The sequence below is a fragment of the Xenopus laevis genome, chromosome 7S, assembly GCF_017654675.1.
Source record: "Xenopus laevis strain J_2021 chromosome 7S, Xenopus_laevis_v10.1, whole genome shotgun sequence".
Lineage (NCBI taxonomy): Eukaryota > Metazoa > Chordata > Amphibia > Anura > Pipidae > Xenopus > Xenopus laevis.
Genome location: NC_054384.1, coordinates 64,677,861 through 64,693,130, shown reverse-complemented (window position 1 = coordinate 64,693,130; position 15,270 = coordinate 64,677,861). Strand labels below are relative to the sequence as shown.

The following is a 15,270-nucleotide window of genomic DNA, read 5'->3' as shown; positions in this document are numbered from 1 at the left end:
GCAGAGAGAGAGATATGATGCAGTGAGTGATATTCTCTAGAGACGACATTTTCAGTTGGTTATTTCTTTTTTTTATTATGTTGAGAGATTTTGAGTTTATTGAGGCTTAATTGTTCTTCTAGCGCCTCTCAGTTTGCAAATTTCAGCCATGTGGTGTGGCATAATGACGGTTTTACACAAATGATTCTAGCAAACCATGTTCATGACAGGGATGTAGCATAAACATAAGATGTTGTAAGCATTACAACGAAACCATTTCCGTGTATCTCAGATCGTGGCGTAGGACCATTGAAAGAGCGGGAAAGAGTCCAGATGGATAAAAATAAAGGATCGAAAGATAAATAGAAGACGGAGGTGAAAAAGTTTGCCTTTAAGCAGTAGTCATCTCGTACATAACTAAAGGACTATACATTAAAGAGTGAACCACCCCATTTAATGTTAATTCCTTATCTATATGCTCTAGCCTTTGTATGAAACAAGTGTCGTCCAGTCAAACTGATTACAATGCCCCTTTTATGCCTGCCGCCTATAGATGATTGGCTTCTTATAGATACCAGATACAAGTAGCAACTATGTGGCTCATATGCAGCATGCACATCCCCTAGTGAATTTGACGAACGCAGGCAGGCTTGAATCGCTTGGGAGTAGGGAAATCATGGTTGGAATCAGATGCAACACTAATTTTGCAGATTAGCTACTGTAAAACAGAAAGAATTCCGCGGTCGCAGGGTGGAAAAAAAATAGGGGGGCGAGCAAGCAAGCGTGGGGCAACACCGCATGGGGGTGTGGCGCATGCAGGGTGAGGGTCTCGACGGGAATCCTCTGGCTCTCTTATAGGCACATTGTTCACGGATCATAGATGTTAAATTATCTCGAACAAGATGCGAGAAATAAAAACAAAGTCGCCAGGGTGTTTCGTTCGCTAAGTTGTGGACGTAGCGCGTGTGAATCGAAATCAGCCTGGTCCAAAAATGGCCAGGAAGGCACTTAGCAATTGTAAAACGAAAAGAGAATAATAATAAGCGGTACCATAGTGCGCAAGAGAATGTTTAGTTCCGCTTTAACGTATCATAGTCGCTACACTACAAGAGGACATGACAGGAAAGGTATTTCGTGCGAGTTATGAACTTTGAGCTTTTGTATCAAGTTCCAGCAGGTACTGAGCCTGCGGTCTCTAGAATGCCTGGAAGTTTTCTCACACAGTCAATTAGCAGACAGCCAAATAACTGGCCAAAGTCCTGTGTCTCCCAACCAGCATACATTAAAAGGCTTCTCCCAAGCACAATTTTTGGGGAAAAATCTCCAAATTCGACTAAAATAAGGGAGAGGAGCAACCATCTGCTAGTCCTGGGGGGCGTACCAAGCCTTTTCCCCTCTTGTTTTTACTATGTAAGCGTTATTTGACAAAATATCTCTCTCAGAGGGAATATACACTTAACCAAATCGGACTAAACCAACTGTCAAACCCTAGTGTAAAGTTCTCTCTCTAATGGGACCTGCTGTATGTCCCGCCACTCATCACCCAACTGTCCCATGGCACGTGCTCTGCTTTCCCACCCCTAGGTTCCTTATGTGTGCTACAGGGAGCCAAAAGTTTCCTTCTGAAGATCAATGTGAAATATTTGCTGGCAAGCGCCTGCATAATGCCAAATGCACAAAAAAGTCTGTGTCTCCGGCAAACGAGCACTAAGATTAGAGGCATCTCCAACACATTTTAGGGAAAAATATCCAAATTCAACTAAAATCAGGGAGAGGCCAACATGCTCAGTCTGTGGGGGACATCGGCAAATTCCGCCTCTTTTTCCACTAAAATAAGGTTTTCTGGCAAAAATCTCCGCAGCGGGGAAAGTACTCTTTACTCTCACCACCAGGGCCAACCAACGGGACTGAACCAACTGTCCACATTCCCAGATTGGAAGTCACCTCTGTCCCCTGCCTCTTAAAGGGGAAGTGTCCCCTGTTGATGAGTGAGGTTTATATGGCATTTATTTCTAATTAGATGTGCAGCACATACACAGACTATTAAGTACACAGAGCATTGCTTTGTATGTGTGGCCTATTGAGTCAGTGCAATTACTGCGCTGCCATATCTGTTGGGTCCATTCATTCATCAGCCATGGTTTTGGGGGGTCCTTTGCTTATAGGGGGCACCTTAGCCTAAATAGTGGATAGAGATGGTGGATCTCATTGTTCTTGGTATTTATTGCTTATTGAGCATTTTGTGATTATTTGGAATAGTCCGGTAAGTTGGGGTGTTTGTGTTCCAGCATGACCTTGTACGTTAGAGAGAGAGTTTGTGTCGGTGTATTTATAGAGCTATATGTTTCAAAGCTGTTTAGTGGTCTACACACAGTATTTCCTATTGATATAGACGTCATGTAATGTTTCAGCTGTCTGTACCTCCACTTGTCCCCAACTCACCGCTTTTCTTTGTTTTTTAGGAACATGGGGATCTGGTCTTTTTTCCATGCCTAGCAGTTGCCTCGAATGAAGATTCTGGAGCCCAAAAGCAGTTTTGTATCCCTTATCTTCAATCCCAGGTAAGTAGTCAGTGTTGTTTCTATTGGGGTCAGTGGTGATGGATATGGGACCACGTGAACAGTTTTTGTTTAGCTGGTGCCATATACTTAAATGGGTTGATTACCTTCCAAACAATTTTTTCAGTTCAATTGTTTTCAGATTGTTCACCAGAAATAGTCGTTTTTCAATTACTTTCCACATTAAGGGGCAGATTTACTAAGGTTCGAGTGAATTTTCAAAGTTAAAAAACTTTTAATTTCGAAGTAATTTTTTGGTACTTCGACCATCAAATAGGCCATATTCGACTACGACTCAGACTTCGATTCGAACGATTCGAAAATAAAGTACTGTCTCTTTAAAAAAAAAAACTTCGACTTCAATCCTTCGCCATCTTAAACCGGCCGAAGTGCTATGTTGGCCTATGATGACCTTCTACAACATTTTTGTTGAAGTAAAATCCTTCGATCGATCGCTGAAATCCTTCGAATCGTCCGATTCGAACAATTTAATCGTTCGATCGAACAATTTTACTTCGTCTGCAGGATAGCCAAATTTGATCAAAAAAAATTCGACTTCTATATTCGAAGTTGAAGTATTTAAAATAGATGGTCGAATTTCGAAGTATTTTCCATTTAGAAATTCGACCCTTGATAAAATCTGCCCCTATATGTCCGATTAAAAGCCATCTACATGTTCTACTCTTCAGTTAGCATCTGCAGTGGTCTCAGCAAACATTGGGGTCCTTGCAACACATTTTGGAAGGGAGTGTGACTGTGGGATAGCAGCTATAGTAGGTAGATATGGTGCCTATAGTAACAGTGGGAAAATAGTCTCTGGGAAGGGAGTGTGGCTATGAGATAGCAGGTATAGTAGGGAGAGATTGTTTTATGGGATCTCTACGTACAAGCTATGAGCAAATTTAGGAACAGTTCCTGCTTAATTGTACTTACTACTTGCGAATAACCTATCCTGGCATAGTCTTATGGGATCTCTCTGTACAGGTTATAAGCAAAAGTAGCAAGCTGAGGGTACTATTCCGTCTTCATTGTGCTTAGTACAGGGGAATACCTAAGCTGCCCCTAGTTTTTATAGGATCTCTCTGTATAGGCTATGAGCAACACATAAGGGGGCATTCCTGCTGAATTGTGCTTAGTACAGGGGAATACCTAGGCTTCCATTGTTGTATGGTATCTCTCTGTACAGGCTATAAGCAAACTTTAGGGACTGTTCCAGCTTAATTTTGCTTAGTACAGAGGAATATCAATGCTGCCATAGTTTTATAGTATCTCTCTTTGCAGGCTATGATCAAACTTAGGGACTGTTCCTGCTGAATTGGGCTTAGTACAGGACAATACCCATGCTACCTTGTTTTATGGAATCTCTCTGTACAGACTATGAACAAACTTTGCCGACTGTTCCTGTTGAATTTGGCTTAGTACAGAGGAATACCCATGATGCCCTACTTTTATGGGATCTTCTGAACAGGATATGAACAAAATTTGGGGGACTGTTAGTGCTGAATTGTGCTTAGTACAGAGGAGTAATCATGCTGCCCTACTTTTATGGGATCTCTCTGAACAGGCTACAAATAAACTTTAGGGACTGTTCCTTAATTGTGCTTAGTACAGGGAATGCCTTTGCTGCCTTAGTTGTATGGTCTATTTTGTACAGGCGTTGATCAAACTTAAGGGCTGTTCCTGCTGAATTGTGCTTAGTCCAGGGGACCACCTTTGCTGCCTTAGTTATAAGGTATATTTTGTACAGGCTATGACCAAAGAAATCGGCTGTTTTTGCTGAATTGTGCTTAGTGCAGGGGAATACTTATGCTGCCACAGTTTTATGGTGATTCTCTGTACAGGTTATGAGCAAGCTTAGGGTGCTGTTCCTGTTGAATTGTGCTTAGTATAGGAAAATTTTTATAAGGGATAATGAAACCTCTACTGTGAACTACTGTTCTGTGACTGTATAAAGGCAGAAGGCTGCAGGGAAAATATAAGGGATATTATACACCCACTATAAATTAGGGTATTAAAAGTCACTGAGGGGTATTCTTATGCAGGGATCTTTGTGTATCACTCATTTATTATACGGGATAATGTTTCTCTTACGTTACTTGATAAGGAATTTAGATTTCACTGAGGTGTTCTATGACCATATAGAGGCACAAGGCTGCAGGTTCAGTTATACAGGGTTCATCATTCATTGATTATAAGGGATACTGTACCCCTTGTGTAAATGATAAGGATATTAGAATTCACTGAGGGGTTTCTGTGACCATATAAAGGCACAAGGCTTCAGGCTGAGTTATACAGGGATCTCTGAGTATTGCTCATGTATTATAAGGTTTAATGCACCCCCTACTGCAAATGCTAGAAATATTAGAAGTCGCTGACGGGTTCTGTGACCATATAAAGACACATGGTTACAGGCTGAGTTGAACAAAGAATTGCCATTTATGTATTATAATGGATATTTTACCTCCTACTGTAAATTATAAGGATACTAGATACTGAGGGGTTCTGTGACCATATAAAGGCTGTAGGCTGAGTTATACAGGGGCCCTCATGGGCCCCGCCAGCCCAGACCCACTCACTGCTGGCAGAGCCTCCTTGCTGATCGCCTCTCCCCGCAGCATGAAGAAATGGCGCGTACTGAAGAAGGTAAGCACTGCCAGGGGAGGGGACATTGTGAGCAGAGGGATATGCAGCAGGGGTGCATGCGGGTGGCAGGGCGGGTCAGATGCCCGTGTGGGTGATGGAGGGCGGTCGGAGGCCTGTGGGGGTGATGGAGGAGGGGGGTTGGAGGCCCGTGCTAGTGACAGAGGGGGGGTCGGAGGCCCATGCTAGTGACAGGGGGGGGAGGAGGCCCGTGCGGGTGACGGAGGGCAGGTCTGATGTCTGTGCGGGTGATGGATGGGGGTCGGAGGCTAATGCAGGTGACGGAATGGGGTCGGGGGACCGAAGGCAGCAGATGTGGCAGCCCCGGTAGGCCCGCCCCTTCCCAGTCCGACAGTGGATATTAGATGTTACTGAGGGGTTATCTGACCAAATAAATTCACAATATTTCAGACTAAGATTTTGGGGCAAATTTACTTACCTCTGAAAATTTGCCAGCGACGGCTTAAATTCGCCAGGACAACGCTAATTCACTAAAATCCGTAGTGCGTCCAGGGCGCGGGTTGTGGGAGGACGGGTCCGGCACGGGTTTTACCCGACCAGCACATCACTAGTGTGTTATACAGGGAACTCTGAGCATCATGCATGTATTATATAGTGAATAAAGTACCCCCTCTTGTAAAATATAAGGATATTATAAGTTACCGAGGAGTTTCATGACCATATAAAAACACGAGGCCGAAGGCCGAGTGTTTTTATACAGGTCATGGAACTCCGAGGTAACTTATAATATCCTCATATTTTACAACTGGGGGTACTTTATTAATTATAATACACAAATTTTAGTGAGTCATGTGACAGAAATTACATCACTACTCACCGTTTATAACTGATGACATCACTACTCACCGTTTATAAGGATATAATTTACAAGATATTCATGGCTTTTGTGTATTATAAGGAATTACATACCCCCTCGTTTAAATGATTAGAATATTAGAATTCACTGAAGGGTTCTGTGACCATATAAGGTCTCAAGGCGGAGTTATACATGGGATTATCACACATGTATTATAAGGTATAATTAATCCCCACTGTAAATTGTAAGGATATTAGAAGTCACTTAGCGGTTCTGTGACCATATAAAGGCACAGGGCTGCAGGAGTTATATAGGGGACTATCACTCATTGATTATAAGGGATAAGGTTCTCCCTACTGTAAATGATAAAGAGTATTAGATGTCACTGAGGGGTTCTTTGACTATGTGAAGGCACAAGGCTATAGGCCGGTTTATACTGCGTACTCTGAGTACCACTATTGTATTATAAGAGATAATGTACCCCCTACTGTACAATTATAAGGATATTCCATGCCACTGAGGGGTTCTGTGACCCTAAAAGGCACAAGGCTGTGTTATACAGGGAACTCTTGAGTATCAGTCGTGTATTATAAGGGATACTGTACCCCCACTGTTAATTATAAGGATATTAGAAGTCACTGAGAGGTTGTGTAAACATATAAAAGGCACAAGGCTGTGTTATACAGGGAACTCTGAGTATCACTCCTCTATTATTAGATATACTGTACCCCCTATTGTAAATGATAAGGACATTAGAAGTCACTGAGGGGTTCTCTGATCATATAAAGGCACAAGGCTGCAGGCTGACTTAGTCAGGGAACTCTGAGCATCACACGTGTATTGTAAGGCATAATGTCCCTCACTGTAAATTATGAGGATATTAGAAGTCATTGAGAGGTTCTGTGACTTTATAAAGGCTCAAGGATGGAGATTGGGTTAAACCAGGAACTCCCACGATCACTCATTTATCATAAGGCATAATTAAGCCCCTACTGTAAATGATATGGATATTAGATGTAACTGAGGGGTTGTGTGACCACATGATGACACGGGGCTTAAGGCTGAGTTTTACAGGGAACTCTGATTATCACTCATGTATTATAAGGGTAATGTACCCCCTACTTTCAACTACAAGAATATTAGAAGTCACTGAGGGCTTCTGTGACCATATAAAGGGGTTGTAGACGTGTGTCACTGTAGTTGGTAATGCCTGTCACTATCTGGCTGTCCCTTTCTGTCCTCTGAACTGCTGGTTCTGACTCCTGAATCAATGCAACGCTAAGCAATTTCCCAATATGCATTCATTCCTCATTGTTACTGGTTTAGTGTTACTGTCGTTGGGACTGTCTATCACTTTACAAGGTGTTAAGACCCAGATTTAGGGGGTTTTTTTTGTTAATGGGGAAGAAAAGACAGCTGCAACAGATAAGCTGTTATTAGTCTTAGTATATTCCAATACTGATTACAGAGTAATATTGGAAGCACAAACTGCATGGTATCTCAGTATGTTAGATAAGAGCAGTTGAAGGAAGTAGTGCGTCTACGGCTGATCTGTAACTGAGGTTGGGTTCAAACTATTTTTAAGGGTAGGAGACTAAAAGTGCAGTCAGTTTTCAGGTTTGGCTCAATATCAAACCTAATCCAAAGCCTAATTTGCATATTCACATTTGGAGTGGGGAGCAGGGCCAGAACTAGGGGTAGGCAGAAAAGGCACCATCCTAGGGCGCATAGCTGTGGGGGCGCTGGGCAGGTGCCTGTTCAAGAGTTTTGTACCTACCCCTAGTCCGGGCTGTTCGCTCCCCTGCTCCTCTCCTTCCTTCTTCACTCCCCTTGTCACTCTCCTCGTCACTCCCTCCCCTCGTCATGACTCTGCCCTCCCTTTTCTTTAAGTTTCCCTATTGCGTATGCGCACTCGCGCCTGCGCGCTGTCGCGAGTGTACGCACGCAAGCAAGATTATAAGGGGGAGGGGCAGGGGTAGCAGACCGAGCGCCTAGGGCGCCTTGTCCGCTTGTTCCGGCCCTGGCGGGGAGGGGCATTGAACTCCAAAGTACATATATACAGTGAGAGGCAGAGAATCCAGGCAAATACAAAAGGGGGGTTGTGGGAGCACCCGCATTGCTAAGTAGAAGTGTATATACGTATAAGGGAAGTGCCACTGACATAACCAAATGGGTCAGTGCACATTCCCTGAGAGTCCAGGCACCCAATAAATATATTTAAACCACCAAGAAGCAGTTGGTACCTCAAATACATTATATGTAGTGAGTGCTAGCACCCTTATAGTACTTTCATTTTTTTTTTTTAATATATCTGTGCTTTAAGGATATTAGAATTCGGTTGTGTTTGGTGACTATATGAAGGAACAAGGCTGTGGGCTGAGTTATACAGGGACAGAGATGGGCGAATAAATTTGCCAGACACAAATTGTGGTGTATTTCCGGGTTTTGCCGCAAGCGAATTGATTCTTGAAACTGAGGCAACAATTCAGCTGCAAAAATTGTCACACGTCAAAATTATTCGGACGCTGATTGACTTTAATGCATTTGGTCCAAATAGTTACGCGTGTTGCTCGCGTCAAAAATATTTTGACGCCCATTGACTTCAATGCGTTAAGCTAATGTCGTTTTGCGTTAAATTCGCAAAGTTTTCGCGGTTCGAAAAGGCACAGATTTGACCTTCCCTATACAGGAAACTATCACTCATGTATTATAAGGAATTCTGTTCCCCTTATTATAAATGGTAATGCACTATAAGGGATAATGTACCCCCACTGTCAATTATAAGGATATTAGATGTAATTGAGAAGTTCCGTGACCATAGAAAGGCGCATGGCTGTGGGCTGTGTTATACAGGGGACTTTGAGTATCACTTTTCTAGTATAGGCAATAATGTAACCCTTCTTTTTAGCCATAATCACTTATCATATGACTTATATACAGTATAGTACCCACTACTGTTAATGATGAGGATAGTAGATGTCAGTATGGGGTTCTCTGGCCATATAAAGACATACGTTACAGGATGTGATATATATGGGGAACTCTTTGTATCTCATATATTTTAAGGGATCATGTTGCCCCACTGTAAATTGTAAGGATATTAGATGTCACTGAAAGGCTCTCTAACCTTATAAAGGCACAAGGCTGCAGACTGAGTTATACAGGGGACTCTGAGAATCACTTGTGTGTTTACACGGAGGGTTTGTGTGACTATATATATATATAACAGCACAAAGCTGCAGGCTGAATTATACATGGAACAGTGGGTATCACACATCTATTAGGGATCATTTTTTTTTTAAAGGTTTTTATTTTTGTTTTTCACAACAAAACAACACACACAGTAACAAGTATAGCGAGGCTACGACAATCCAAAGCAGTTATACATCAAAATAAGTTGACAATTAGTATGAACATATAGCATACATCCGTGAATGGGTAAGGGGAGGGGACGGGGCACCTCGGTCCAAGGACGTGGGTCTGTTAAGGAATCACAAAGCTAGGGGGCTGCTTCTGGGTTGGCATCTAGCCAGGGGTCCCAGACCTTTTCAAATTTGTGGGGACAACGTCTGGCTAGGTATGTGAGTTTAATGACAGGAAGCTTACTATTTACCAATTGGACCCATTGTTTGGTTGTAGGTGCTTGAGGGCTCATCCACTTCATTGCAACAAGTTTCTTTGCATAGAAATACACAGTTTTTAGCAGTATCCTAGTTTTGTTTAGGGGGGCCAGCTCATCAACAAGCCCTAGGAGGCACACCTCTGGGGCTAGTACCCCGGGGAGGAGTAGCTGATCTGAGAGATATTTTACCACTGCAGTCCAGAACTCGTGGACTAGCGGACAGGTCCACAATAGGTGGAAGAATCCAGCATCTGGGGCCTGACATTTGGGGCATGTGGCATTGGGGTTCCTGCCCATCATTCTAAGTCTCAGTGGGGTGATATAGGTCCTATGCATAATCCGATACTGAACCATCTTGTCCCTAGTAGAAATCAGAAAATCATATACTCCCTCAACCGCATCTTCCCACAGTGTGTCATCCAAATGAGGGATATCCACAACCCATTTACCTTTTACCTTTCCGAATGGGTTGCCTAGAGCAGGAATCAGGGATTTATAGAGGTGAGATATCAACTTCTTAGGGCTAGGGTCCCATAATCTGCGTTCATACTGTGGAACCACAGTAGAGACCGATTGCGAGCCAAATTGGGATACAAATGCATGACGCAGCTGTAGATACCGATATACCTGGATTGCGGGCTGGTTCAGTTTCTCCTTAAGTTGGGACAAGGTCGGAAAGCTATCATTAATGACCAAGTCGCTCAAGTGCCGAATCCCCAGTCTAGGCCAATAATGGAAATCTGGCAGTTGTGTTAGATGCTGGAGGTTCGAGTTCCTCCACAATGGAGTATACGGTGAAGGTGTAGGACTATTTTGGGTCAGTATTTTCCGAACTATAGCCCATATTCTTTGTGGGATTGTCAGCACTGGTGGCAACTCCGGGGTATCTTTGCGTCTTCTGTAAGGGGCATTTCTAATTGCCTCTAGGGAGCCTGCTATAGATGCATGAAGTGCCGTTAGCGTGTTCTCTGGGTCTGGGCAGAACCAGTTGTGTACATACATTAGTTGTGAGGCATAATAATAATAACGGAGATGTGGGAGGGCAAGGCCACCCTTTTCCTGAGGGGCCATAAGTGAGAGCTTACTGATCCTAGGGGATTTGTGGGCCCATATATAGGGGAGTAAGATAGAGTCTATGTGCTTATGTACCTGTGGGGCAATCCACACTGGGGCATGTTGCATCACATACATATATTTGGGCAAGACAATCATCTTGAATAAGTTCACCCTGCCCCACACTGTGAGAGGAAGGCATTCCCATCGACCTGCTTTAGTTTTGAACGAATGCGTTACTGGTTCAATATTGTCCGCCACATAATCATCAAGGTTGTTTGATATGGTAATCCCTAGGTACTTAAATTTCGACACTCACTTCAGGCCCAGGATCTCCCCTTCATTACGGGGTGCTTCAATAGAGAAAAGAGTAGACTTGCCCTTGTTTACCACCAGCCCACTGAAGGTGCCAAAGTGATCAATCAATTCTAATGCCCTGTGCAACGAGTTCTCAGGATCCGCTAAAAATAGAAGGATATCATCCGCGTATAGGGCTATCTTTTCTTCTAGTCTCCCATACTTAAGTCCAATCACGTTGGGTGCTTGGCGTAGCATTATGGCCAAGGGCTCTATCGCCAGAGCAAATAATAGGGGGGAAAGCGGGCATCCCTGTCTGGTACCACGGGATAGAGGAAAGGCTCTAGAGAGGGTATTATTGACCTGTATACGGGCAGTCGGAGAGCGATAGAGTAACTGAATCCAGTTTATGAAATTGCAGCCTATCCCAAAATTCTCTAATACCTTCCACAAGTAGGACCACTCAATTGAATCGAAAGCCTTGGTGGCATCCAGGGATACTAGCGTTCTATTGCCCCCATTACTATGTTTAATTTGGAGGTGGGAGTGCAGCCGCCTGAGGTTAATGGACGTGCTTTTGTTGGGCATAAAGCCAGTTTGGTCAGGGTGAACCAACGTAGCTATCACTTTATTGAGGCGCTATGATAATATTTTCGCTAAGACTTTCACATCCGTATTAATAAGAGAAATGGGGCGGTAGGAGTCACAAGAGGCAGGATCCTTTCCCTCTTTAAGTATAAGAATTATGGTAGCATTGTAGAAGGATTGGGGAAGTGACCCTGTCTCTTTGGCCGTAACTAGTGTGGCGTGGAGTTTGGGAGTGAGCTGATCACTAAGAAAGCGGTACCAGGCGGTCGGTAGACCGTCCGGACCCGGGGTTTTCCCTGGAGATAGGCTTCCAATGGCTTCCACCACTTCACCCAAGGTTATGGGGGCATCCAGATATGAGGACTCCGCTGGGCTAAGCCTAGGGAAGGTAATGCCTTGTAGGTATTGGTCTAGTTCTGCATTGGAGTAGGAGGCGTGCGCAGAATAGAGGTCCTGATAGTAGTTTGCAAATACGTCTGCAATATCCTCCGCCCTCGTCATATAATCACCAGCGGTGTTTTTAATTCGAGCTATCATCGTGGGGGGGTTGTTAAGTTTAGCCAGATACGCCAGGGTTTTGCCATTTTTGTCCCCCTGATCAAATATCTTTTGGTTGATATACAGTAATTTTTTCCTAGTGGCGTTAGTTTGCGCTAACTCGAGGTCTCTCTGGGCAGTAATCAGCTGCTGGTGACTTTCTACAGTGCCTTGTACACAATAGGCTCTTTCGGCCGTGAGGACTACATCCGCAGCCTCATCAATTGCTTGCTTAGCTACCGCTCTCGCTCTGGCAATTGCTGAGATCAGGGTGCCTCTAGCTACTGCTTTGGAGGTGTCCCATAAAGTGTTATTTTGCGCTGAGTGGGAGTTAGTCTCCCAGTATTCATCGTAACCCTGAATACAGGTCTCGGCCACTACGGCGTTGTTGAGCCATAGGGGAGAGAGTCTCCACTGGAAATGTTTGACCCGGGGTGTGACGCTAAATACTAGATCTATTAGGGATAATTTACTGGAAATAATATGGATATTCGAAGTCACTGATGCCTTGTATCACCATATAAAGGAACAAGGCTGTAGGCTACGTTGTGCAGGGAACTCTGAGTACCACTCATATATTATAAGTGATGATGTACACCCTTCTTTAAATGATAAGGATATTAGATGTCACCTAGGGGTTTTGTGACCATAAAAATTCTCAAGTCTGCAGGCTGAATTCTACAGGGATCTCTGAGTTCCACTCATGTTTTATAAGGGCTACTGTACTTCCACAGTATGTCACTGAGTGGTTTTATGACCATATAAAGGCACAAAGTTGCAGGCTGAATTTTACAGGGAACGCAGATCACTTTTTGTTTTTTAGTACTTCATTTTTATAATTTCCCTTTTTCCCCCCTAAAGCTGTTGATTTCATACCGTGACTTTTGCCTTGAGTATTCTGACCACTAACCACGCTATCGGATCAGTTATTTTATTTTACTGATTTACAGCTTGGTGCTTTGGTGTAGAAAGACAAGCATACCCAATGTGGATTCAGGGGAATGTCTACTTTCTGAAAATATATGGTTTTCTGGGGTGAACATATTTTCTATCTTTGCCCCACAAATGAATGCTGCAAATGTGTTGATTTTGCAGTACCTGAAATGACAGAGCATGTGGGGGGCTCTTCAAAGCTGCAAAAAGACCCAAAGTCATGAAAAGACACGAAGTTGAAGTCCTGAAGCCGTGAAAGGACCCAAAGTAAGGAAAGGAGTCTAAGGTAAGTTCCACTGATCATAAATGTTTTTATTTTTTATTTTATTAAACCCCTGTCCACAATGTATTATGTTAATACTATATAGGCCCTGGCCACCAATGTTTTTTTTGAATATTCTATGGGGCCCCTGACCACCAATGTTTCTTTTTAACTTTAAAGAGGGGGCCATAATGATTTTTTTAACTTGTACAGGGGGTCCTAAAAAAACTTTTTATTGGGGGCCCTGGCACCAGTGTTTTTTTATTAACTTATGGGGGGGCCTGGCCACTAATGATTTTTTAAAAACTTTTATGTGGCACCCTGGCCAACAATGTTTTTGTTTTAACCACCGATAATGGCTTTTTATAAATCTTGTGTGGGAGGGGTTTAGTTTTTAGCACTGATATCTATGTGGCCTTTTTACTGTGGTGTAGGCTTGGGTGGATCTGGGGTGGGCCTTGGGGGCTGGACTGGGGTTCTATAACCATATAAAGGCACAAGGTTGCAGGCTGAGTTATACAGGGGACTATCACTGATTGATTATAAGGGATAATGTGCTCCCTACTTTAAATGATATGGATTAAGGATGCTAGATGTCACCGACGGGCTCTGTGACCATATAAAGGCACAAGGCTGCAGACTGACTTATATAGGGAACTCTATATACTTGAACTCTATATACTTATTACTTGTATTATAAAGGATAATGTATCCCCACTGTAGATGATAAGGATATTAGAAGTCGTTGAGGGGTTTTGTTACCATAAAGAGACAGATGGCTGCAGGTTCAGTTAAACTGGGAGTATCACTCATGTATAATAAGGGATAATCTGCCCCACTGTAGATGATAAGGATATTAGTAGTGGAGCCCCTTGCCACAATTGTTTTTAGCTCATTATGCCCCAGGCCACCAATGTTTTTAAATTTTTAGGGCCCCAGGCCACCAATATTTTTAACTCTTAGGGCCCCTTGCCACCAATGTTTTAAACTCATTGTGCCCCTTCCCACCAATGTTTTAAACTCATTGTGCCCCTCGCCACCAATGTTTTTTAATTATTAGGGCCCCTTGCCACCAATGTTTTTAATTCTAAGGGCCCCCGTGCCACCAATGTTTCTAACTCTTAGGGCTCCTTGTCACCAATGTTTTTAACTCTTATGGTGCCTTGCCACCAATATTTTTACCTCTTAGGGCCCCAGGCCACCAATATTTTTACCTCTTAGGGCCCCAGGCCACCAATATTTTTACCTCTTAGGGCCCCAGGCCACCAATGTTTTTAACTCTGGGGCCCCAGGTCACCAATGTTTTTACCTTTTAGGGCCCCAGGTGACCAATGTTTTCAACTTTTATGACCCCAGGCCACCAATGTTTTCAACTCTTAGGGCCCTAAGCCACCAATGTTTTTTAACATTTAAGATTTAAAGAAGGGGAAGGTCATTTCATGAGTATATTCTCTCCTGACAGTAGCACAGATTTCCAGTGGGCAACACAGTTCCTCGTTTGTCATTGCCTTTATTAGGACCGGCTAGTGTTTGACCAAAGGATTTAACCTACTGCCTTATATTTACACATCAGAAATGCAGAAAATTTCTACTAATACATTGATTTAGATTGAGTTAGGTAACTGTTTAAAGAGTCTACCTTGACCAAAAGTTACTGTTCCAGGTTCATGTCCATGTGAACTTTGGTACTGAGTGGGGGGGGGGGTCATGGGTCCAGTGGCAGGGTTGGCCCAACTTGCACCTACCTTCCTTATTACCCCTCAAAGCTCTTGCTCGCTAGCAAACAATGGAGTGTGTCATTGTGGGGGCAGGAAGAAATATAATAATCCTCCATCGCTTTAGCAGGAATCCCCCAGCCCAAAACGGATGTTTTGGTAACCAAAAAACAAACAGTGCAAAGAATTCACGCGGAATTTCACCTGACGAACGGGAACGTTGTTTGATGCATTAAACACACCAGGGGTAGGACCCCGGTTTAAATCAC

The 15,270-nt window shown here is 43.4% G+C and overlaps 1 protein-coding gene and 1 long non-coding RNA gene across 2 annotated transcripts in view; one reads left to right on the top strand and one right to left on the bottom strand.

Annotated features, from left to right (window-relative positions):
* Positions 1 to 13,332, top strand: part of LOC121396113 — a 17,299-nt gene extending 3,967 nt beyond the window's left edge. The window contains exons 2-3 of the long non-coding RNA XR_005962832.1: positions 2,442 to 2,540; positions 13,187 to 13,332. This is a non-coding gene — a long non-coding RNA (uncharacterized LOC121396113). The remainder of the gene's footprint in view (positions 1 to 2,441; positions 2,541 to 13,186) is intronic.
* Positions 1 to 15,270, bottom strand: part of LOC121396072 (cilia- and flagella-associated protein 251-like) — a 47,923-nt gene that overhangs the window by 15,999 nt on the left and 16,654 nt on the right. The window lies entirely within an intron of this gene.